The sequence below is a fragment of the Salmo salar genome, chromosome ssa16 (assembly GCF_905237065.1).
Source record: "Salmo salar chromosome ssa16, Ssal_v3.1, whole genome shotgun sequence".
NCBI classification, from domain to species: domain Eukaryota; kingdom Metazoa; phylum Chordata; class Actinopteri; order Salmoniformes; family Salmonidae; genus Salmo; species Salmo salar.
This window is the reverse complement of record NC_059457.1, coordinates 42,656,752-42,683,776: the sequence shown is the minus strand read 5'-3', so window position 1 is coordinate 42,683,776 and position 27,025 is coordinate 42,656,752. Positions and strand designations below refer to the sequence as shown.

At 43.8% G+C, this 27,025-nt stretch overlaps 1 pseudogene; it reads right to left on the bottom strand.

Annotated features, from left to right (window-relative positions):
- Positions 1 to 5,786: 5,786 nt before the first annotated feature.
- Positions 5,787 to 7,357, bottom strand: LOC106573889 (prostaglandin E2 receptor EP4 subtype-like; annotated as a pseudogene).
- Between the last annotated feature and the right edge of the window lie 19,668 nt (positions 7,358 to 27,025).

Below are 27,025 nucleotides of genomic sequence, written 5' to 3'. Positions count from 1 at the left end.
TCTGAAATGTACATACACCTTAGCCAAATACATTTAAACTCAGTTTTTCACAATTCCTGAAATTTAATCAGAGTAAAAATTCCCTGTCTTAGGTCAGTTAGGATCACCACTTTATTTTAAGAATGTGAAATGTCAGAATAATAGTAGTTATTTATTTCAGCTTTTATTTCTTTCATCACATTCCCAGTGGGTCAGAAGTTTACATACACTCAATTAGTATTTCGTAGCATTGCCTTTAAATTGTTTAACTTGGGTCAAATGTTTTGGGTAGCCTTCCACAAGCTTCCCACAATAAGTTGGGTACATCTTGTCCCATTCCTCCTGACAGAGCTGGTGTAACTGAGTCAAGTTTGTAGGCCTCCTTGCTCGCACACGCCTTTTCAGTTCAGCCCACAGGGCTTTGTGATGGCCACTCCAATACCTTGACTTTGTTGTCCTTCAGCCATTTTTCCACAACTTTGGAAGTATGCTTGGGGTCATTGTCCATTTGGAAGACCCATTTGCGACCAAGCTTTAAATTCCTGACTGATGTCTTGATGTTGCTTCAATATATCCACATAATTTCCCTCCCTCATGATGCAATCTATTTTGTGAAGTGCACCAGTCCCTCCTGCAGCAAAGCACCCCCACAACATGATGCTGCCACCCCCGTGCTTCACGGTTGGGATGGTGTTCTTTGGCTTGCAAGCTTCCCCCTTTTTCCTCCAAACATAACAATGGTCATTATGGCCAAACAGTTCTATTGTTGTTTCATCAGAGGACATTTCTCCAAAAAGTGCAATCTTTGTCCCCATGTGCAGTTGCAAACCGTAGTCTGGCTTTTTTTATGGCGGTATGGAGCAGTGCCTTCTTCCTTGCTGAGCGGCCTTTCAGGTTATGTCGATATAGGACTCGTTCACTGTGGATATAGATGCTTTTGTACCTGTTTCCTCCAGCATCTTCACAAGATCCTTTTCTGTTGTTCTGGGATTGATTTGCACTTTTCGCACCAAAGTACGTTCATCTCTAGGAGACAGAATGCGTCTCCTTCCTGAGCGGTATGACGGCTGTGTGGTCCCATGGTGTTTATACTTGCGTACTATTTGTACAGATGAACGTGGTTGCTTCAGGCGTTTGGAAATTGCTCCCAAGGATGAACCATACTTGTGGTGGTCTACAAGGTCTTGGCTGATTTATTTTGATTTTCCCATGATGTCAAGCAAAGACGCAATGAGTCTGAAGGTAGGCCTTGAAATGCATCCACAGGTACGCCTCCAATTGACTCAAATGATGTTAATTAGCCTATCAGAAGCTTCTAAAGCCATGACAACATTTTCTGGAATTTTCCAAGCTGTTTAAAGGCACAGTCAACTTAGTGTATGTCAACTTCTGACCCACTGGAATTGTTATACAGTGACTTATAAATCAAATAATCTGTCTGTAAACAATTGTTGGAAAAATGACTTGTGTCACGCGCAAAGTAGATGTCCTAACCGACTTGCCAAAACTCTAGATTGTTATCAAGAAATTTGTGAAGTGGTTGAAAAACTAGTTTTAATGACTCCAACCTAAGTGTATGTTAACTTCCGACTTCAAGTGTATGTATGTATATATATATTACAGTACCAGTCAAAAGTTTGGACACACCTACTCATTCCACCCCATTATGTTAATTGTTTTTTATATCCAAATACACCCAATGTATTTATGAAAATTAGAGACAAATCATTTAATTTTAACATAAAATATAAAGTCTTGGCCCAAATGACAACACGTCAATGTTTCAAATGCGTTCTTCCTGAATAACTGAGAAATTGAATGTAATCTGAGGAAAAATGGTAAGCATATGTTGTGCTGTCTGTTGTAACGATGCAGGAGGAGGCTCTGAAGCTGGTGCTTTTGTATATGGAGGACGGCTCTGCTCTATCCAGGAAGGTCCTGGTGCTGTTTGTGGTTCAGAGGTTAGAGCCAGGCCTCCAAGACCAGCATTGGCCACGTGTTACAGCTTCTCTACAGGGCCTCCTGTTTTAAGGTAGGTCTGACACTACCTACAAACATACAGTACCAGTCAAAAGTTTGGACACACCTACTCATTCAAGGGTTTTTCTTTTCTTTTTACTATTTCCTACATTGTAGAATAATAGTGAAGACATCTAACTATGAAGTAACACATATGGAATCATGTAGTAACCAAGAAAGTGTTAAACAAATCAAAGCTGTCATCAAGGCAAAGGGTGGCTACTTAGAAGAATCTCAAATATAAAATATATTCTGATTTGTTTAACACTTTTTTGGTTACTATATGATTCCATATGTGTTATTTCATAGTTTTGATGTCTTCACTATTATTCCACAATGTAGAAAATACATTGTAGAATAATAGTTTTCTTTTAAAATAAAAAGCCTTGAACGAGTAGGTGTGTCAACCTTTGACTGGTAACATATATACATTTTTATTGTTGGACATGTAAAAACACCTAGACATGAAAATACTGTAAAAACCACAGGATATGAGCTGCATGTGATTTTAATTGAAGAAATCTGTTCCCACGTATTCCCACCATAATAGAGAGACACGTGATTGTATACAAATGTAAGCAAGGTTTGAAATTATTGTTTTAGTCAAATATTATATGTTTGGGCTTCTTGCAGTAAATTTTCAGTCTACAAATGATTTGTAATTATAAACTTGGTGGTTCAAACCCTGAATGCTGATTGGCTGACAGCTGTGGTATATCAGACCGTATACCAGACCGGGTATGACAAGGGCTGTATCCAGGCACTCCTCGTTACGTCGTGCTAAGAACAGCCCTTGGCCGTGGTATATTGTCCATAATACCACACCCCCTCGGGCCTCATTGCTTAATTATGTTCCGGTCCCCGGACCATCCGCTCAAGAGAAATTGTCCTGTGTCTGAATCTAGTTCATTATCCCTGGTTTAGGAAGTCGGAATTGGTTTGCAGCACTAATCACACCTGGTGTTTTATAAAACTGATAACTCTTGGTCTCTTTAACTTCACAATGTGATAATTATTGTTGGTGTAATACATCGCTGTGATAGGTCTCAGGTCAAGTGCCTAAGCCCATCTTTAATTTAAATGTTAACATTGAATGGTTAATTTAATGAATTTACCTACTGTTTTTGAAAGTTCTATAATGAAAATGGGTGAATCTCCAACCATCATCAATTATATCAACACAACACATTGTTAGGTTCTTATTTTTCAGAGTAAATAACTCACAGACATTAGAGAAGCTGAACCAAGTTTAATTCTTCCCAAAGGGTCTTAACAGCTGTAATTCAGACAACCAAACATTTCTCACCCTCACAGGTATATATATCCCACTTAAGACACTCCTCCTTCTCTCCAATCCTTAGATCTAATGGTTCCACAGGAAGAGGGTAGTAAAACCTTTATTACTCCCTTCAGGGTATCTGACCTCACCTCCTGACCTCAACCCCTCCTTCACCTAGTCCACAGATGTCCATCTGCCTCCCCGATAGCAATCTTTTGATCTCCTCCCGTCCACCCAGCACATTCCACAGCCACCCTGTCTTTCTACAGATTTCACTCCTTATATTCTATGCTTCTGATCTATCATTTATTTAATATCTCGATGTTCAAAGTTTAGCTGACTGTGCTGATTCCAACAACATTCAGTGAGACTTGATATTGGACAATCTGGGGGAAGTGGGGAGTATTGGCGTGCTTGAAATACTTTGCAAATGCAACTTATTTCTATTTGAAAACTGAAATGGTTTATTCATTCCTTTTCAGTAGACACTCTTATCCAGAGCAATTTACAGTAGTGAGTGCATACATTTTCGTACTGTTCCCCTGTGGGAATCGAACCCACAACCCTTGCATTGCAAACGCCATACTCTACCAACTGAGCCACATCATCACAAACCACTTGATATATCAATATGCTCAATTACTGTATTGTGCATTGTTTTTCTTCATGGTGATAGAAAGTCTACAGGTATAAACCTAGATGACCAACCTATGTACAATACAGTAATATACATTTGCATTAAGTGGTTTGTAAGAGTGGTAAAATAATACTGCACAAAAGTGGTTGTTTTTCATGTTATTTGATCAAGAAAAATATTTAATTTCATGTGGATGTTGTGTTTTCCCATAACTTTTCACCTTTTCATATAAATGTTTGAGGACAGGGTTTTGTTCTTTCTGGATATCATTAGAATGACAATTGCAGAGAAAGCAACAGGGCAACAACTCCTATAATTCCAACTATTGAATCCTGCAAGATACTCTTCTTAATTATACAACTACCTTTTTTGCCAAAGCAGAGATGCTGAAAAAACGTTGTCCCATTACAGATGTCTATTTCGGTCCGCTAATATAAAAAAAATATTTTAAAAATGGTATTGATATATACAGTGCATTCAGGAAAGTAGTCGTACCCCTTGACTTTTTCCACATTTTGTTACGTTACAGCCTTATTCTAAAATGGAGTAAATATTTTTTTCCCTTAAATCTACAGACAATACCCCATAATGACAAAGTGAAAACAGGTTTTTAGAAAAGTTAGCAAATGTATTAAAACAGAAATACCTTATTTACATAAGTATTCAGACCATTTGCTATGAGACTTGAAATTGAGCTCAGGTGCATCCTGTTGCCATTGATCATCCTTCATTGGAGTCCACCTGTTGTAAATTCAATTCATTGGACATGATTTGGAAAGGCCCACACCTGTCCTATAAAAGGTCCCACAGTTGACAGTGCATGTCAGAGCAAAAACCAAGACATGAGGTCGAAGGAATTGTCTGTGGAGCTCCGAGACAGGATTGTGTCGAGGCACCGATCTGGGGAAGGGGACCAAGAAATATCAGCGTTGAAGGTCCCTAAGAACACAGTGGCCTCCATCATTCTTAAATGGAAGAAGTTTAGCGCCACCAAGACTCTAGAGCTGGCTGCCTGGCCAAACTGAGCAATCGGGGAGAAGGGCCTTGGTCAGGGAGGTGACCAAGATCCCAAGAACCAGAGTTCCTCTGTGGAGATGGGAGAACCTTCCAGAAGGACAACCATCTCTGCAGCACTCCACCAATCAGGCCTTTATGGTAGAGTGGCCACTCCTCAGTAAAAGGCACACGACAGCCCGCATGGAGTTTGCCAAAAGGCATCTAAAGCAATTTCTCTGATCTGACAAAACCAAGATTGAACTCTTTGGCCTGAATGCCAAGCGTCACATCTGGAGGAAACCTGGCACCATCCCTACGGTGAAGCATGGTGGTGGCATCGTCATGCTGTGTGGATATTTTTCAGCGGCAGGGACTGGGAGACTATTCAGGAGAGGGAAAGATGAACGGAGCAAAGTACAGCGAGATCCTTGATGAAAACCTGCTCCAGAGTGCTCAGGACCTGAGACTGTGGCGAAGGTTCACCTTCCAACAGGACAACAACCCTAAGCACACAGCCAAGGCAACGCAGGAGTGGCTTCGGGACAAGTCTCTGAATGTCCTTGAGTGGCCCAGCCAGAGCCCGAACTAGAACATCTCTGGAGTGACCTGAAAATAGCTGTGCAGCGACGCTCCCCATCCAACCTGACAGAAGAATGGGAGAAACTCCCCAAATACAGGTGTGCTAAGCGTCATACACAATAAAACTCGAGGCTGTAATCGCTGCCAAATGGGCTAAAACAAATTACTGAGTGAAGGGTCTGAATACTTATCTTGTTTTTGCTTTGTCTTTGTGGGGTATTGTGTGTAGATTAATGACGAGAAAAATATATTTTATCAATTTTAGAATAAGGTTGAAAGGTAACAAAATGTTGAAAAAGTCAGGGGTCTGAAGGCTTTCCGAATGCACTGTATATTTTTTTAATTCAGATTTTTCAGGGGGTGCTGCAGCCCTACTTCCCGCAGCTATGTTTGTCCCCCCTGCGTGACGTGGGCGCAATGGGAGACTGGCTGTTAGTTGATTGATGTTGGTGCTGCTGTACAGCGCTTCAGAGGTATGTGAATACATTTGTTTTTTAAATTTAACCTTTATTTAACTAGGCAAGTCATGGGTGTTTGTTTGGTAGTGGAAAGTCCTTTGTGAGGATTTGACTGGCAACATGGGTTCTTTGCCTTTGCGACCACTGTAAATCCGTTTAGATAATCTCCGAATCTTACTGAACAGAGTCCTTCTCAGCAAAATGTAGATCCAAGGGTCAAGGATGGCGTTGACGGCGGCAATCCGTATAGCCTTCAAATCTGCATGGGAATTATCTTCCCGTGATATCTGGTTAGCAAATATGCGTACCTACAACAGCATAACAAGAGATATGCCCATTAGACCCACTGCTTTCCTCTTAGACAAAGTAAATTAACATAAAATATTAAGACGTTCCTTACCACCAGCGGCGCTGAGCAACCTAAAACAACCATCGATGTCACCACGAGCACCGTCATCATTTGGGCTTCCACGCCGGAGGAAAGCGCTGTCCAATGCGCCCGTGTGCTCCCTCTAGTAACTGGACGTTGGATTTTCCTGCGATGCATTATTAATAGAGTGCCACAAACGGCAAAGTTGAGGACGATCGTCAACAATATGAGTAGAAAACTCACACTTGCATATAAAAACGAATAGGCTGCAGATAACGGCTCACTAGCCATCCAGTTGATGAAGCACCAGGTTTTGGAGGGCTGGCTCATGCTTTCAGTCATACCCATCACTGGAAGACAACAAAATACAATATTGCTGAGATAAATGCAAAACAAGCACTTGTGCGCAAAATGTTGGCCAATTCCCCATCTTTGGTATGTGTAAGGGCAGCATATTGCGAGGTAGCGCTCAGCAGACATTGCGCATATAATACTTAGTCCTGCCACTCCGAAGAACAGCAACACAAATGAATGGAATTCACAAAGATGACGGTCATAGAGTACATTTTTATCGAGGTAAGTGGCTATAGTGATTGGGCTGGCCAGACAAGTCAAGAAGATCGGTGATAGCCAAACCGCAAACTAAGGCAAAGAACGCGGACGACTTGCGCCCTTGCTTAGATCCAGATAGAGCGGCTATTGCTATTATATTTCCAATGACACCAACTGCAAACATAAATACAGGTAAAGCCATGGCTGCAGCTGACTTGTCAGGCACAGTGTGTGTAGTGAAATTACTTGTATCGTTCATGTTTTCCGTCCCAAATGAAAGCTATCCAATGCGCGTTATTTGTTCCTTTCTTTTAGATAGATGCTCCTTACTTCTTGAGTCCATTACAATCCAAGCAGGATATTGACACATGTGTTTTCTCTTGTAAAATCCCTATTTCATGATTGCTGTTGTTCAATAGCCTACATTGACATCAACCTTTGAAATATCCCGTGGATGGAAAAACTTGTAAATGCGCTCTTGACGCCCAGCAATCTGGTCCTAATAGATATATCATAGCCAGGGGGTGCAGAGCCAGGCGGCCCTATACGCTCACTACGCAAGTTGCGTAGGGCCCCGCCTACCCCACGTGCCAAAGCGGGTGTTAATGTTCACAACTTCGATGAGAGACTTATTTAAAAAAATATATATATATTTAACCTTTATTTAACTAGGCAAGTCGGTTATGAACAAATTCTTGTTTACAACGAGGGCCTACCAAAAGGCAAAAGGCCTCCTGTGGGGATGGGCCTGGAATAAACATTTAAAAAATATAGATATATAAATACAGGGCAAAACACACATCACAACAAGAGACAACACTACATAAAGAGAGACCTAAAACGACAACATAGCAAGGCAGCAACACATGACAACACAGCATGGTAGAAACACAACATGACAACAACATGGTAGCAACACAACGTGGTAGCAGCATAACACATGGTACAAACATTATTGGGCACAGACAAAGGCCAAGAAGGTAGAGACAACAATGCAGCCACAACTGTCAGTAAGAGTGTCCATGATCGAGTCTTTGAATGAAGACATTGAGATAAAACTGTCCAGTTTGAGTGTTTGTTGCAGCTCGTTCCAGTCGCTAGCTGCAGCGAAATGACAAGAGGAGTGACACAGGGATGTGTGTGCTTTGGGGACCTTTAACATAATGTGACTGGCAGAACGGGTGTTGTATGTGGAGGATGAGGGCTACAGTAGATATCTCAGATAGGGGGGAGTGAGGCCTAAGAGGGTTTTAGATATAAGCATCAACCAGTGGGTCTTGCGATGGGTATACAAAGATAACCTGTTTACAAAGGAGTATAGTACAAAAAATGTATGCATTCACTACTGTAAGTTGCTCTGGATAAAAGCGTCTGCTAAATTACTAAAATGTAATGTAAATGTATAGAGTGCAGCGATGTGTCCTATAAGGAGCATTGGTGGCAAATCTGTTGGCCAAATGGTAAAGAACATCTAGCCGCTCGAGAGCACCCTTACCTGCCGATCGATAAATTATGTCTCCGTAATCTAGCATGGGTAGGATGGTTATCTGAATCAGGGTTAGTGTGGCAGTTGGGGTGAAAGAGGGGCGATTACGATAGAGAAAACCAAGTCTAGATTTAACCTCTCTAGGGTATGTGGGACGAAATCGTCCCACCTACTCAACAGCCAGTGGAATAATGTACCTGTACCAGACAGGGGGAGACAGGCCAGGGCAGACGGTGAACAGAGAGGGGTGAGTGTGGTGGATGTACCAGACAGGGGGAGACAGGCCAGGGCAGACGGTGAACAGAGAGGGGTGAGTGTGGTGGAGGTACCTGTACCAGACAGGGGGAGACAGGCCAGGGCAGACGGTGAACAGAGAGGGGTGAGTGTGGTGGAGGTACCTGTACCAGACAGGGGGAGACAGGCCAGGGCAGACGGTGAACTGATCACCAGGTGGAATCCAAGCAGCAGTGCAGCAGGCGAAAGGAGTAGGTGTCACACCCACTTGGGAGAAGCTTTTATTTCTGGAGGCAGATTTCTTGTAGAAAAGGCCAGTGAATGGTCTGAAGGGGCTTCAAAGACTCCTGATACTTGTTGGGCCCAAAGGCCTCGACACCTTTTACCTCACACCTTAGTGCTAATTGATTTTGTATCTGGTCTGTCCTTGCAAGCCTGGGAGCCTTAACTCAGCATTCAGTCCCCATAAAATATCATTGTAATGTACTTCATTTTTATTATTTTTATTATTCTTCTTGGCTTTCAAAATAACATCAGACCAAATACTACTCACTCAGTTCCAGGTTGGATGGTGTCCTTAGATCTCTATTGTTTGTTAGCTAGAGCACCCTCCATATAGCTTGGAAAAAGAAAACCTTGGAAGCAGTAATCTCTCCGGGTTAATTTTGGTCAGAATTATTTTGTAGGTTTGGAGTTTTGACCTGGAGCTAAGGTCATGCTGTGGAGGGTAACATCCTGCATATGTACCTGCTGAAAAATCCAAGCTTATCTAACTCCAAATCTATCCTTTTGTAAAATACATGTTGATAAATGTGAGTGCTCACATGCAGCTGTCTCTCTCTCTCTCTCTCAGGATGAAGCAGAACTATCCTTCTGGTCACAAAAACCCAATGAGAGTGAATTGCGGGAACAGCAATCAGGTAAACTTGTGTTCTCTCCTCTCCAAGTTTGATGTCAGCAAATAACAGTAACGTTAAGTTGATGTGCTAGCTTGCAGTGCATCTCTCTCTAGTCTCTGTCTTGCTAACCTAGCTGGGCAGTGCATCTCTCTCTAGTCTGTCTGTCTTGCTAACCTAGCTGGGCAGTGCGTCTCTCTCTAGTCTCTGTCTTGCTAACCTAGCTGGGCAGTGCATCTCTCTCTAGTCTCTGTCTTGCTAACCTAGCTGGGCAGTGCATCTCTCTCTAGTCTCTGTCTTGCTAACCTAGCTGGGCAGTGCGTCTCTCTCTAGTCTCTGTCTTGCTAACCTAGCTGGGCAGTGCATCTCTCTCTAGTCTCTGTCTTGCTAACCTAGCTGGGCAGTACATCTCTCTCTAGTCTGTCTGTCTAGCTAACCTAGCTGGGCAGTACATCTCTCTCTAGTCTGTCTGTCTAGCTAACCTAGCTGGGCAGTGCGTCTCTCTCTAGTCTCTGTCTTGCTAACCTAGCTGGGCAGTGCATCTCTTGGTCTGTCAGTGTCTTGCTTGCTTGCCAGCCACTTCCAGGGCTGTGTTCTGTGACTTTGTGCCTGACAAAAGTGAGAGTGAAATGCAACTATTTATTACGTTTGATAAACGCCAACGGGCAACGGTGTTTATAAACTGCAGCTCGGATAAGATAACGCGTCGCTCAGAAACATGCGTTCATATGCGAGTGCACCAAATGAAACTCGCGTTTTCCAGCAGCAACCTCTGTGGGGACCAGCCCAGACAATATATGGGTGTGATGGCACACAATTTTAAAACAAGACAATGATTATCCAGTCTCTCAGTCAATGTTTAGTTATCCCTCTGGACTAATGCAAGATGGAAAGCAATGGATTGACATTGACTATTGATTCATATATTGAATTTAAAAAGTTGATTAGCTGGGCATACTGGGCAATATGGATGCACATCTCTCAGTAAATAATAACCATCAAGTATTCAGCCAAGCCATAGTATAAATAGTATATTATACTTGAAAATGTATAAAAGGAAATCTGGGGGAGCCAGTTTGAATGGGCCTGATGCAGCTGATAAAGTTCATAATAGTATTGTTATCTATAATTTACAGGTGCTTTGCGTAAGTTTGTCAGTAGAGTAGATGCTGGATCATCAGCCAGTACAAGCACAGACTCAGTTGATCCACACCCAGCCTCAGCCAGTACTAACACAGACCCAGTCCAGCCGGCTTCAGCAAATACTAACATAGACCCAATACAGCCGTCTTCAGCAAGTACTAACACAGACCCAGGTGAAGTACAGGCAGCCTCAGTCAGTACTAGCACAACCAGAGGTGTACAGCCAGCATCAGATACAAGCAGCTCAGACCCTAGTAGAACAGTTGCTGCTCCACAAAATGACCCAGCAGATTGGCCCCCAGTCTAAACAGACTTTATGAGGACTGAGTTAGTACGCGGAGGTCCATTCAAACCAGGACTGGATTTTTCTTCCCCTAAAGACAAGTCTAGAAGAGGTTTCCATTCAGGCTCATTACAGAGACAGCTGTCAGTTGGGGAAAAGATTACCAGGAGCTGACTTTCATACTCAATCAAAAACAACGCTGTGTATCGTTTTTGCTGTAAACTCTTTTCTACAAAAGACTACAAAATAATAAAGGAAGGTGTGAATGACTGGTCAAATATCAATGCCATTCTGAAACACCATGAGGGTAGTCTTGAACACACAAATAATATGATTAAGTGGAGAGAACTTGATCTGCGCCGAAGTCGGGGACAGACTCTTGACCAGATACAAATGACCATTTTGGAGGCTGAAAGAAAGAGATGGTGGGAATGTCCTTACATGTTTAATAAGTAGCACCCAGTCTCTGGCTGAAATAAACCAAGCATTCAGGGGTTAATCAGACAAACTCTTCCAACCAGATAATGGAAAACTTCCTAAAAGAGGTTGAATTAGTGGCAAAATTTTACCCCTTTATGGAAAATCATCTCAGCAATTTTACCTTGGAATGCACACACAGAATGAGTTGATACAGATTGTGAGTGACAAGATTCTGTAAGAAATAGTGACTCAAGTAAGAGACTCAAAGTACTTCTCCATTATCTCCATTATCTCTGAAATTAGTCACCAGGAGCAAATGTCAATTTTTCTGAGAAGCGTGGCTTCAAAGGGAAAACCAGAGATCAAGGAGCACTTCCTCGGCTTTGTGAATGTTGAGGTTACAACAGGCTTGAATCGGTCCACTGTCATCTTAGATAAGCTGAATGAGTTGAAGTTTCCATTTAAAGATTGCAGAGGGCAAGCTTATGATAATGGGACCAACATGAAGGGCTAGCACCAAGGAGTACATGCCAGACTGCTCCAAAAAAATCCCATGTGGAGCACATACTCTAAACCTTGTCATTGCAGATGCTGCCAAATCTTCAAAAGATGCAGTTGGGTTTTTTGGGCATATGCAAAGCTCTTCACCTTCTTTTCAGCTGGCACACAAAGATGGAGTGTTTTGAAGAAACGCGTGAACATAACCGTGAAGTCATGGAGTGACACAAGATGGGAGAGTAGGCTCCAAAGTGTTCATGCAATCAGGTATCTGGCTTCTGAGGTTTGGGAGGCATTCCTGGAAGCCAGACAGACGATCAATGATCCTGTGGTCAAAGTGGAGGCACAAGCACTTGCGGAGGAAGTTGGGTCCTACCGCTTCTTGATTTGCTGTGTCGCATGGTGTGAGATACTGACAATGACAAACAAGGAGAACAAGCACCTCCAGTCCGCCTCAATGCAGTTGAATATCGCAGTGAATTTAATCTCAGATGCAAAGGCCTCGCTCACTACATACCGGGAAACTGATTTCTCTAAGGCCCAGACAACAGGCAAAATAATTTGAAGAAATGAATGTGTAGGCTGTTCTGAAAGAGAAGAGACTGAGAAACAGAAAGAGGCATTTCAGCTATGAGGCTCCTGATGAATCAGTGACTGATGCACTGAAAAACCTTGAAGTCAACTACTTCAACATTGTGGTCGACTCTGCTGTGACATTCATGGATGAGAGAATTTAAACACTCAACCAGGTGAAAACCAAATATAGAGTGCTGCTGAACTTCAGCAATGCCTCTCAGATGTCTAGTGAATCTTTAAAGGCTCACTGCATGGAAGTTGAAAATACTCTAACCTTCAGAGATGACTGTGACATCAGTGGAATGGATCTGGCACACGAGATTCAGAATTGACCTGATCTGCCATCAGATAAGATGACTACCCTTTGAACTGCTTTCCTTTCTCTGTAAGAAAAACCTGGAGGAACTGTATCCTAACCTTTGGATAGCCCTAAGAATGGCAGTCACCCTACAGGTAACAGTAGCATCATCAGAGAGGAGCTTTTCAAAATGAAAGCTCATCAAAAGCTACCTGAGGTCTTCCATGTCACAGGAACGTTTGAGTGGTCTCGCCATCATGAGCATTAATCATGATGTGGGGAAACATATGTCCTATGATGACGTCATTTATGATTTTGCCTCAAGAAATTGCAGAAGGGGAATATTTTGATGGTAAGATTTTAATTCAAACATTCAAATGTTTACACACTTAGTAACATTTAAGATTGTATGGCAAAAGTGCATTTGGGTAAATGACTGCTTAACTAACTATGTGACATACTTTCTCAATTTCTTCCAGACAGTCCAGTTAGACTGGTGCCCATGCTGATGCTGAAAATGTCCAGGCTGTAAAGAGAACCAAAGCTCATCACACATCTGTACAGATTTTATTTGACTATTTTAAGACATATTGCTGCAGCCATAGCCTTATAGGCTTATGTTTACATTGTATAGACAAAGCTAATTATATAATATTGTGAGATTCTATAGAAAATATTATATTCAATACATTTTGTTTGTTTATACCTCATTCTGTTCTGCATAGGTCTACTTATTCTTAGACAGATGGAGCAAACTGTTTTAAAGGAAGGAGGATTGTAGTGGGAGCACTGGGGTGTCAGGTGTGGCTGTGTGACAATGGCAAATGGTTTACAGGGCTCACGGGTCAGGTAGGAGAGCCCCTTAGCAGAATTTTGCTTAGGGTCCCGGGGAGGTCAGGACCGGCTCTGGTGGGGCGTCTGTGTTGATGATAACGTCTCAACAGCAAAACCCAGACTGTGGATGGAATGGATCACAATAATTAACATATTGTTCATGTCCCACAGTTGTCACTTGTCAGTCACCAAGCACGTGCGTAATCTCTTCTGAGGTCAATATCAATGAGGCTCTCAAAAAAAAACTGGGGCTTTCCCCAAATGAGCATCATGAGCTTGTTGAATTTTTTTTATCCAAATGATGTTGTACAGATGATTGATAAAGCTGTCTATATGATTAATGTGGCAGCAATTTGGCTAATAAATCATTTATTGAATGGATTTCTTCTTGGTTTTAACCATTCAAATGTCACAACTTCCAAATTATAACTACAGTTGAAGTCGGAAGTTTACATACACTTAGGTTGGAGTCAATAAAACTAGTTTTTCAACCACTGCACAAATTTCTTGTTAACAAACTATAGTTTTGGCAAGTCGGTTAGGACATCTACTTTGTGCATGACACAAGTAATTTTTCCAACAATTTCTTACAGACAGATTATTTCACTTATAATTCACTGTATCACAATTCCAGTGGGTCAGAAGTTTACAAATGCTAAGTTGACTGTGCATTTAAGCAGCTTGTAAAATGCCAGAAAATGATGTCATGGCTTTAGAAGCTTCTGATAGGCTAATTGACATAATTTGAGTCAATTGGAGGTGTGCCTGTGGATGTATTTCAAGGCCTACCTTCAAAATCAGTGCCTCTTTGCTTGACATCATGGGAAAATCAAAAGAAATTATCCAAGACCTCAGAATACATTTTTCTGACCTCCACGAGTATGGTTCATCCTTCGGAGCAATTTCTAAACGCCTGAAGGTACCATGTTCATCTGTACAAACAATAGTACACAACTATAAACATCATGGGACCACGCAGCCGCCATACCGCTCAGGAAGGAGACACGCTCTGTCTCCTAGAGATGAACGTACTTTGGTGCAAAAAGAACAACAGCAAAGGACCTTGTGAAGAGGCTGGAGGAAACGGGTACAAAAGTATCTATATCCACAGTAAAACAAGTCCTATATCGACATAACCTGAAAGGTCCAAAACCGCCATAAAAAAAGCCAGACTACAGTTTGCAACTGCACATGGGGACAAAGATCGTACTTTTTGGAGAAATGCCCTCTGGTTTGGCCATAATGACCATCGTTATGTTTGGAGGAAAAAGGGGGAGGCTTGCAAGCCGAAGAACACCATCCCAACTGTGAAGCACGGGGGTGGCAGCATCATGTTGTGGGGGTGCTTTGCTGCAGGAGGGATTGGTGCACTTCACAAAATAGATGGCATCATGAGGAAGAACAATTATGTGGATATATTGAAGCAACATCTCAAGACATCAGTCAGGAAGTTAAAGCTTGGTCGCAAATGGGTCTTCCAAATGGACAATGACCCCAAACATACTTCCAAAGTTGTGGCAAAATGGCTGAAGGACAACAAAGTTGAGGTATTGGAGTGGCCATCACAAAGCCCTGGCCTCAATCCTATTGAAAATTTGTGGGCAGAACTGAAAAAGCGTGTGCGAGCAAGGAGGCCTACAAACCTGACTCAGTTACACCAGCTCTGTCAGGAGGAATGGGCCAAAATTCACCCAACTTATTGTGGGAAGCTTGTGGAAGGCTACCTGAAACGTTTCACCCAAGTTAAACAATTTGAAGGCAATGCTACCAAATACTAAACTTCTGACCCACTGGGAATGTGATGAAAGAAATAAAAGCTGAAATAAATCATTCTCTCTACTATTATTCTGACATTTCACATTCTTAAAATAAAGTGGTGATCCTAACTGACCTAAGACAGGGAATTTTTACTAAGATTAAATGTCAGGAATTGTGAAAAACTGAGTTTTGTCACGACTTCCGCCGAAGTCGGCCCCTCTCCTTGTTCATTGGGCGATCGACGTCACCGGCTTACTAGTTACCACCGATCTATGTTTCCCTGTTCGTTTGGTTTTGTCTTTATTATACACACCTGTTTCATATTCCCTGATTATGTTCATTATTTAACCCTCTGGCTTTCATGTTTGTCTTGTCTGTGATTGTTACCTGTTTTGTTGTTGTTGGAGGATTTTCTCCCAGTCATGTTTTATTGCTGCGGGAGAAGTTGGATTATTGTTTTTTGAGTAAAACGTTTTGTTTGCGCTCATCCCTGTGTCCTGCGCCTGACTTCGATACTTCTCCTATGAAAAAGCATTACAGAATCACGGACCACTATAATGGAGTCAGCAGGAGCAGCCAGTACTCCTAGTCCAGTAAAGGAGCGTGTCCAGCAGCACGCGATCATGTTACAGAGTCTCGGGACAACCATGGATCGCCTGCTGCAGACTATGGACAGTATTGAGAGAAGAGGATTTCCCTTCAACCCAGCCATTCCATCGCCACCAGAACCACATCATACACACATGCTCAACCATCCGTCGTCAGTATCCAGTGGGATTCGGCTCTCGCTCCCAGGAGCGTATGACGGAACAGCTGTCGGTGCCAGGGGTTCCTACTCCAGCTGGAGCTCTACCTGGCGGCTGTCCAGCTGGGCACCTTCGGGACGCGAGAGAGTGAGCGCCCTCATCTCCTGTCTGACTGGTAAAGCCCTGGAGTGGGCCAACGCCATCTGGGAAGGGGAAGGCCCTACTCTGGATAACTACGAGGACTTCTCCCGCCACTTTCGGGCAGTATTTGATCATCCACCGGAAGGGAGAACGGCGGGGGAGCGATTGTTGCAGTTAAGACAGGGGATGGGGAGTGCTCAGGAATTTGCGCTGGACTTTAGTACTCTGGCGGCGTAATGGAATGAGCGGGCCCTGATCGACCACTACAGGTGTGGTTTGCGAGAGGACGTTCGTCGGGAGCTAACCTGTAGGGACACCACCATCCACCTGGAGTAGCTGGTGGACTTATCGATCAGGCTGGATAACCTGTTGGCCTCCCGCGAAAGTCCGGATCGGGGTTCGTTGGTTCCAGCCCCTTAGACCCAACACCTATGGAGTTGGGAGGGGCTGGTACGAGGGAGACCGGCGGGGCAACCATTCCATGCACTAGCTGTTGCCGCAGAGAACACACTGCTGGTCGGTGCTGGGGAGGTTCTCCAGGAAGTCGAGGTGGTAGGCGGAACACTGGTGGTTCATCTCAGGTGAGTAGGCACACGACTCACCCAGACCCCCCTGTTGCTCACATGTGGTTATCTATAGGATTTCTGTGGTTCTCCCCGCATTCCCAGCATAAGGCGCTAGTAGATTCAGGCACAGCTGGGAACTTTATTGATCGGTCTTTGGCTCATAGATTAGGGATTCCTATTGTTCCCGTTGATGTTCCCTTCCCTGTACATGCCCTAGATAGTCGTCCTTTGGGGTCGGGGCTGATTAGGGAGGTCACGGCTCCCATTGCTATGGTGACGCAGGGGTGTCATGAGGAGAGAATTTGTCTCTTTCTGATTGACTCTCCTGCGTTTCCCGTTGTGTTGGGTCTTCCCTGGTTGGCTTCTCATGATCCTATTACTTCGTGGCAACAGAGGGTTCTCAAGGGATGGTCCTGTCAGTGTTCAGGGAGGTGTTTAGGTGTTTCCTTAGGTGCCACTACGGTGGAAAGTCCAAACCAGGTTTCCACCATGCACATTCCCCCCGAATATGCCGATTTGGCAATCACCTTCTGTAGAAAGAAGGCGACTCAATTACCACCCCATCGACCGGGGGATTGTGCGATAAATCTCCGGGAGGGCGCTGCACTTCCCAGGAGTCACGTGTATCCTCTGTCACAGGAGGAGACGGAGGCTATGGAGACATATGTCACCGAATCTCTGGGACAAGGATACATTCGGCCCTCCATTTCACCTGTCTCCTCGAGTTTCTTTTTTTGTGAAGAAGACGGATGGAGGTTTACGCCCGTGCATTGACTATCGAGGTTTGAACCAGATTACGGTAAAATACAGTTACCCGCTGCCTCTTATCGCTAGTATGACAGAATCATTGCACGGGGCGCGCTTCTTCACAAAATTGGACCTCAGGAGCGCGTACAACCTGGTGCGTATCAAGGGAGAGGATGAGTGGAAGACGGCATTTAGCACCACTTCTTGGCACTATGAATACCTCATCATACCGTATGGGTTAATGAATGCTCTATCCGTCTTCCAATCATTTGTGGATGAGATCTTCAGGGACCTGCACGGCCGGGGTGTAGTGGTGTATATAGATGACATTCTAATATACTCCACTACCCGCGCTGAGCATGTGTCCCTTGTACGCATGGTGCTTGGTCGACTGTTGGAGCATGACCTTTACGTCAAGGCGGAGAAATGTCTGTTCTTCCAACAGTCCGTCTCCTTCCTTGGGTACCGTTTGTCCGCGTCAGGGGTAGAGATGGAGGCTGACCGCATTTCAGCCGTGCGTAATTGGCCGACTCCAACCACGGTAAAGGAGGTGCAGCGGTTTTTAGGGTTTGCCAACTACTACCGGAGGTTTATCCGGGGTTTTGGCCAGGTGGCGGCTCCTATTACCTCCTTACTGAAGGGGGGACCAGTGCGACTGCGGTGGTTGGTTGAGGCGGACAGAGCTTTTGGTAACCTGAAGGCTCTGTTTACCACGGCTCCAGTGCTGGCGCATCCTGATCCCTCCTTAGCGTTCATAGTTGAGGTGGACGCATCCGAGGCTGGAATAGGGGCTGTGCTATCTCAGCGCTCTGTTAAGCCACCAAAACTCTGCCCCTGTGCTTTCTTTTCGAAGAAGCTCAGCCCGGCGGAGCGTAACTATGATGTGGGGGATAGGGAGTTGTTGGCTGTAGTCGGGGCTCTGAAAGCGTGGAGACATTTGCTTGAGGGGGCTAGACACCTTTTCCTCATTTGGACTGACCACCGAAATCTGGAGTACATTCGGGCAGCGAGGAGACTGAACCCTCGTCAGGCTAGGTGGGCTATGTTTTTCACACGCTTTGCTTTCACCCTTTCCTACAAACCAGGTTCCCAGAACGTGAAGGCAGACGCACTGTCCCGGCTGTATGATACAGAGGAGCGGTCCACGGAGCCCACTCCCATAATTCCAGCTTCTTGCCTGGTGGCACCGGTGGTATGGGAGGTGGACGCGGATATCGAACCGGCGTCACGTGCAGAACCCACTCCACCCCAGTGTCCCGTTGGGCGCGTGTACGTTCCGTTTGATGTTCGCAATCGTTTGATCTGTTGGGCCCATACATCAACCTCCTCTGGTCATCCTGGTATCGGTCGGACGGTGCGCTACCTTGCGGGGAAGTATTGGTGGCCCACGTTAGCTAAGGACGTGAGGGTTCATGTCTCCTCCTGTTCGGTATGCGCACAGTGCAAGGCACCTAGACATCTGCCCAGAGGGAAATTACAACCCCTTCCTGTTCCGCAACGACCGTGGTCACACCTATCGGTGGATTTTGTGACTGATCTTCCCCCGTCACGGGGTAACACCACGATCCTGGTCGTTGTGGATCGGTTTTCTAAGTCCTGCCGTCTCCTTCCTTTGCCCGGTCTCCCTACGGCTCTACAAACTGAGGAGGCCCTGTTCACCCATGTATTCCGGCACTACGGGGTGCCTGAGGACATAGTGTCTGATCGCGGGTCCCCAATTTGCGTCTAGAGTCTGGAGGGCGTTTATGGAACGCCTGGGGGTCTCGGTCAGCCTTACCTCGGGTTTCCACCACGAAAGTAACGGGCAGGTGGAAAGAGTCAACCAAGAGGTGGGTAGGTTTCTGCGGTCCTATTGCCAGGACCAGCCGGGAGAGTGGGCTTCGTTTATTCTCTGGGCGGAGATGGCCCAAAACTCCCTACGCCACTCTTCGACTAATCTTACCCCTTTTCAGTGTGTGCTAGGTTATCAGCCGGTCCTGGCTCCATGGCATCAGAGCCAGATCGAGGCTCCTGCGGTGGATGAATGGTTTCGGCACTCGGAGGAGACATGGAACGCTGCCCATGTACGTCTACAACGAGCCATCAGGCGGCAAAAGGCGAGTGCCGACAGCCACCGCAGTGAGGCCCCGGTTTGTGCACCGGGGGATCGGGTCTGGCTCTCGACCCGAAACCTGCCCTGCCGGAAGCTGGGTCCACGGTTTGTGGGGCCTTTCAAAGTCCTGAGGAGATTGAACGAGGTTTGTTATAGGTTACAACTCCCCCCTGATTATCATATTAAACCCTCGTTCCATGTGTCTCTCCTCAGGCCGGTGGTGGCTGGTCCGCTCCAGCAGTCTGAGGTACGGGAGGTTCCTCCGCCCCGGCGTATACAGTACGAGCCATTATGGACTCCAGACGTCGGGCGAGGGGCCTTCAGTACCTCGTGGAGTGGGAGGGGTACGGTCCGGAGGAGCGAAGCTGGGTACCGGCGGAGGACATCCTGGACCCATCATTAATCCAGGAGTTTCACCACTTCCGTCCGGATCGCCCTGCTCTCCGTCCTCCGGGTCGTCCCCGAGGCCGGTGTTGGCGAGCTGCTGGAGCCGCGCGTCAAGGGGTGGGTACTGTCACGACTTCCGCCGAAGTCGGCCCCTCTCCTTGTTCGGGCGGCATTCGGCGATCGACGTCACCGGCTTACTAGTTACCACCGATCTATGTTTCCCTGTTCGTTTGGTTTTGTCTTAATTATACACACCTGTTTCATATTCCCTGATTATGTTCATTATTTAACCCTCTGGCTTTCATGTTTGTCTTGTTTGTGATTGTTACCTGTTTTGTTGTTGTTGGAGGATTTTCTCCCAGCCATGTTTTATTTGCACTCATCCCTGTGTCCTGCGCCTGACTTCGATACTTCTCCTATGAAAAAGCATTACAGTTTAAATGTATTTGGCTAAGGTGTATGTAAACTTCCGACTTCAACTGTATATATACAAAAGTATGTGGACACCCCTTCAAATATTTCAACCACACCCGTTGATGACAGGTGTATAAAATCGAGCACACAGCTGTGGACATCTCCATAGATTAATACTGGCAGTAGAATGGCCTTACTGAAGAGCTCAGTGACTTTCAACATGGCATCTTCATAGGATGCCTCCTTTCCAACAAGTCAGTTAATCAAATGTCTGCCCTGCTAGAGCTTTCCCCGCCAACTGTAAGTGCTGTTATTGTGAAGTGGAAAGTCTAGGAGCAACAACAGCTCAGTCGTGAAGTGGTAGGTCACACAAGCTGACAGAACGGGACTGCCGAGTGCTGAAGTGTGTGGCGCGTAAAAATCAACACTCACTACTGAGTTCCAAACTGCCTCTGAAAGTAACATCAGCACAAGAAATGTTCGTCGGGAGCTTCATGAAATGGGTTTCCATGGCCAAGCAACCACACACAAGCCTAAGATCATGTGCAATGCCAAGCGTTGGCTGGAGTGGTGTAAAGCTCACCGCCATTGGACTCTGGAGCAGTGGAATCTCCCTCTCTGGAGTGATGAATCTCGCTTCACCATCTGGCAGTCCGATGAATTAATCTGGGTTTGGTACCTGCCCCAATGCATAGTGCCAACTGTAAAGAGTGGTGGACGAGGAATAATGGTCTGGGCTGTTTTTCATGATTCGGGTTGGCCCCTTAGTTCCATTAAAGGGAAATCTTAACGCTATAGCATACAATTACATTCTAGACTATTCTGTGCTTCCAACTTTATGGCAACAGTTTGGGGAAGGCCCTTTCCTATTTCAGCATGACACTACACCCGTGCACAAAGCGAAGTCCGTACAGAAATGGTTTGTCGAGATTGGTGTGGAAGAACTTGACTGGCCTGCACAGAACCCTGAGCCCATCGAACACCTTTGCAATTAATTGGAACGCCGACTACGAGCCAGGCCTAATCGCCCAACATCAGTGCTTGACCTCACTGATGCTCTTTTGGCTGAATGCAAGCAAGTCCCCGCAGCAATGTTTCAACATCTAGTGGAAAGCCTTCCCAGAAAAGTGGAGGCTGTTATAGCAGCAAAGGGGGACCAACTCCATATTAATGCCCATAAATTTGGAATGAGATGTTTGACGAGCAGGTGTCCACATACTTTTTGTCATGTAGTGTACCTTGAAGTAAAATGAATAACTCCAAAACAACAAATTCACAAAGTCAGTTTTAGCTTTGTTTGTCATGGTAGCTGCCCAGTAACATGAACACAGTTTATACAAAGCCTGATTCTCAGCTGTGCACCTCAACCAAAGATGACTGTAAATGGTTGGGAAGTTGACCTCTATGATAGGATAGAACATGAGGATGCCAGGGAACTTAGTGCCCTCCGACACCACTTCTTCTTATTAGATGGCTAATTATGTTTATAGATGCAGCCCCATGACAAAGGATGAATGTCTCAAACCATTCAAAGTAGTGGTGTAAAGTACTTAGGTAAAAAATACTTTAAAGTACTACTTAAGTATTTTTGGGGGGTATCTGTACTTTTACTATTTATATTTTTGACAACATCCCTGGTCATCCCTACTGCCTCTATTCTGTCAGACTCACTAAACACAAAGGCTAAGTTTGTAAATTATGTCTGAGTGTTGGAGTGTGCCCCTGACTCTATACATACATTTAAAAAACAAGACAATTGTACTGTTTGGTTTGCATAATATAAGGATGTTGAAATGATTTCTACTTTAACTTTTGATACTTAAGTATATTTAAAACCAAATACTTAGACTTTTACTCAAGTAGTATTTTACTGGGTGACATTCACTTTTATTTGAGTCATTTTCTATTAAGGTATCTTTACTTTATCTCAAGTATTACAATTGGGTACTTTTCCCACTACTGCTTAAAAGAAGGAACACAATACCTACGAGGGATGCCTTTCCTACAGGCACCTGTGCAGAGCACATCCCCTTTGCCCTTCCAGTCAGAGAGGAACCTGTTGTATTTGGCTCATGTGATAAATAACGATTTGATTTGAATTCTCATCTAGGCCTATGCTTCAAAACCAAAAAGGTGTGCATCTTGATTGTTGACCAATGACCAGTCATCAACATTAGTGTGCATATCCAGATTAGGGACCAGAATTTTTTTTTCATTTCCTCCAGTTTTTCCTGGCAAAAACAATGGCCCTACGTTTATTATCCATATCAAATACAGTTTCGCAATCTACTAACTCATCTTTGCCAGAACAATAGGCTACCTGGCGATTTTAATGATCATTTTCATATTTCAGATAGGCCCAGTTTGGGTGGCTACTGGCTACAACAGCTGTAACATCGCACTGCCTTCAATATTATTGGATGAAGATGTAACATATTCTTGCAAATGTATTAATATATTTGTGAGGAAGAAAAAGGCTACCCAGATGGCAATGAGAACTCTGCAGGCAAGCTGCCCTCCAAAGTGATGGTGTGGTGCAGACAGAACATGATTTTCCATTAGATCCTGCAACCTCAGCTACAAGTAGGCCATATGATTTTCCTTGCTCTGGACTCCAGAGGAGTGACAAGTTACGGTATAGCCCTAGTTGATATTGGCTTCTACTTATTACTTTAATCTCAAAATGCAGGTGTAAAATGCAGTGTATTTCTGTAGCCTTTCTTGTGTTTCTAAAATGCATGTGTGCGCACAGGGTCGCAGTTTTGTAGGCCTACCATGATAGTGGCATTGGGTTGGATATAGCAATGGTAGGCTACCGTATTTTTTCTCATATTTTGACTGGAATTGTTGGTCCTTGTTAATAAGTCCTGCAATTATTCCATATTTCTCATAATGTCATTCATTTATTTAACTAGGCAAGTCAGTTAAGAACAAATTCTTATTTACAATGACTACCTAAATCGTCCAAACTAAGACGACGCTGGGCCAATAATGTGCCGCCCTATGGGACTCCTAATCCCGGCTGGTTGTGATACAGCCTGGATTCGAACCAGGGTGTCTGTATCGACGCCTCTAGCACTGAGATGCAGTGCCTTAGACCGCTGCGCCACTGGGGAGCCTGTATACTGTAGGCCTCCCTAAAAGGTGTTGTTTAAAAGATTCCATGCGTTGATACTGACCATGCACTGTTTGGGCTCCCCATGACTTACTGATATAATCATTGAGAAGCAGTTAGTCAAGCTAATTCTTTCGATTTTAGACATGAACATCCTGCATCCAAATTGCCTATTCGTTTTCCGTCCTTAAAGAGCACTGGACATCACATCTTGGTGTTACTAGTCATGACCGTACTCCAGCACTGGGTTTCATCTGAGGGATACAATATGTTGCCTATTCCCTAATTAGGTGTGTTCAGTTCAAGATTTCAAATGACAACCATTTGTACTCTATGTCATTATTGTAGGTCTCCTTAGAAGGCATTGTTTAAGTTTTCATGTGAACAGTATTTGGCAGTCTGCCAGACTGCCACACTCACTATGTGTGCACATAGTGTGTAAGCTTGATAACCTTTCAAAGTTAGACTTTTCAATCGCTTGTTATAGTACCATTCAGTGTAATTTTGTAAATGCCGGATCGCTATGGCAAGACCCATCATTCAACCAAATTGAGCCAGTGCTGTCTGCGATATGGCGTGTGATGAATGTACCAACGGACGGCGACAGATCCACAGTCCCCTCCCCGATTTCATCGTGGGGGACAACTACTCAAACGATCACCATTAGCCTGTCCCCAGGCTAATTGCACATATTGATCTCAAGTACAAAGTGATCAATGACTTACTGATGTCCTCATTAAGAAACACTAAGTAAGTATAGCCTTGGTTTAGATAGGAGCAGGAGCCTATTCATATAGCAGATTGATATACAAGTACACCCCCTGGCAGGGACATTAGTGTATCACAGGGAATACTCCCAATTGAGTGCCAAGCAGAGAAGCATCAGGTCCAATTTTTACATTCTTTGGTATGACTCAGCTGGGGATCAAACTCCCAACCATCCAATCTCGGGTCAGACACTCTAACCACAAGCCACTGAGTTGGTTATTGAGAAAGACTAGAATCGACTTTATTCAGCCTTGAGATACCCAGCATTTGTATACTGAATATATAAACATCCTACTTTTAAATGAATGCCAATGAAGTTTTCCTCTGAAATCCATAACCCACTGAATTTTTGTTGTTGTACAGTAATTAAATTATTCCATCATTGCCCCATATTCTTTAGAAAATTAGGATCTGTAGCGTTTCAGACAATAATCAAGGCCATCTTTGTGGTTTGGTAGAGTAGTTTTGAATCATTTCTTTCTGAATTAATTGTGCAAATATAGTTTGAAATTGCAATGTGGGTAAACTGTGATCACTTGGATCAAAAAGAAAACCCCATATGAGAAAGTGTTCCTTTTGATCGAAGTCATCTTGACATGTTGGTCTTGCACTAGGGCCTTTTTCCATAGCCTTTCTGGTTTTCTAAGAAGTTAGACCATCTAATTGAATACTAGTTTAACGTATGTCATATCCTCAGGTCACCTCTTTCTCTCTGCCAAATAAATTTCACTTTTTTGTTGCCTTATTAAAGTTTCATCATTGTCTTTGTTTACTTTCATTTTGAAGAGTTTTTAGAAAAGCACTATGTAAACTCAGGATAAGCCTTATTCCTTATACTTTAAGATGGTACGAATTGTCATTACTTTGTTGAAAAATTATTAAATGCGTAGCTAATATTTTTGCTGGTAACTCGGCTTTAGTCGGGATTGTGTTTTAAGACTTCCTGTATCAGAACATTTTACAGAACTCTTCATGGGAGAACATTATTGATACCGTACCACTGGAAATGACGTGGTACAGTTTGTGTGGGAATCGAGAAGACTGGTAATTTAGTCAATGCCACTCCAACATTGCGCTATCTAATATTTATATATTTCTTAATTCCATTCTTTTACTTTTAGATTTGTGTGTATTGTTGTGAATCGTTTTTAGATATTACTGCACTGTTGGAGCTAGGAACACAAACATTTCACTACACCTGCAATAACATCTGTTAAATATGTGTATGCGTACAATTTGATTGATTTGATTTTGACTTGGGGCTGTTTGGTGCAAATGTCCCTTCTGCCTTTGGTGACACTGACGTTTGACTGATAGCAATGAAAATAACTTTCAAATGTATTGAATAAATCAAGGAAGGACACAATACATTAACAGCCCTTCCTTATCTCCTTTTGCCGAGCTGTCACTATCTAGCCAAGCTGGAAGTAGGAGCATTTTTCAAGCTGGAAGTAGGCAATTTTTCTCTAAAAAACCATAACCTTCCTAACCTTAATATTCCTAACCTGATGCCCAACCATAACATCAGTTAAGACTGGAAAGTTGATTTTCGTGTTCATTCATTTCCACAATGTAGCCAATTTTAAGCTGTTACTACTTGAAATTGATCATTTCTATATACTCTCTGTATTACTGTTCCAGTGTGTTTTTGAGCTGACCACCTGACATTTTCATTCTATTTAGTATGTGATAAAAATAGCTTAGTGTTTCTACACAAGTTTAGCCCTTATTACCCTTGACTGTTACTTGTTTTATTATTGACATCACCACCTGGGAGATGATACTGTTGGTGGGAAAATTATTTATTTTTTAAAGGGGAAATCTGTTGTTGCTACATCAGTTTTGGGACTTATAAATTAATGATACAGTGCCTTCGGAAAGTATTCAGACCCATTTGACTTTTTCCACATTTTGTTACATAGCCTAGTGGTTAGAGCGTTGGATTAGTAACCGAAAGGTTGCAAGATCAAATCCCTGAGCTGACAAGGTACAAATCTGTCGTTCTGCCCCTGAACAAGGCAGTTAACCCACTGTTCCTAGGCTGCCATTGAAAATGAGAATTTGTTCTTAACTGACTTGCCTAGTTAAATAAAGATAAAATATTTAAAAAAGCCTTATTCTAAAATGTATTTAAAAAAAATCCTCAATCTACACACAATACCCCATAATGACAAAGCGAAAACAGGCTTTTAGAAATGTTAGCAAATTTATCAAAAATAAAAACAGATGCCTTATTTACATAAGTATTCAGACCCTTTGCTATGATACTCAAAATTGAGCTGAGGTGAATCCTGTTTCCATTGATCATCCTTGAGATGTTTCTACAACTTAATTGGAGTCCACCTGTGGTAAATTCAATTACTTGGACATGATTTGGAAAGATACACACCTGTCTATATAAAGTCCCACAGTTGACAATGCATGTCAGAGCAAAATCCAAGCCATGAGGTCGGAGGAATTTTCTGTAGAGCTCCGAGACAGGATTGTGTCGAGGCACAGATCTGGGGCAGGGTACAAAAAAATATCTGCAGCATTTAAGTTCCCCAAGAACACAGTGGCCTCCATCATTCTTAAATGGAAGAAGTTTGGAACCACCAAGACTCTTCCTAGAGCTGGCCGCCCAGCCAAACTGAGCAATCGGGGGAGAAGGGCCTTGGTCAGGGAGGTGACCAAAAACCTGATGGTCACTCTGACAGAGCTCTAGAGTTCCTCTGTGAAGATGGGAGAATCTTCCAGAAGGACAACCATCTCCAC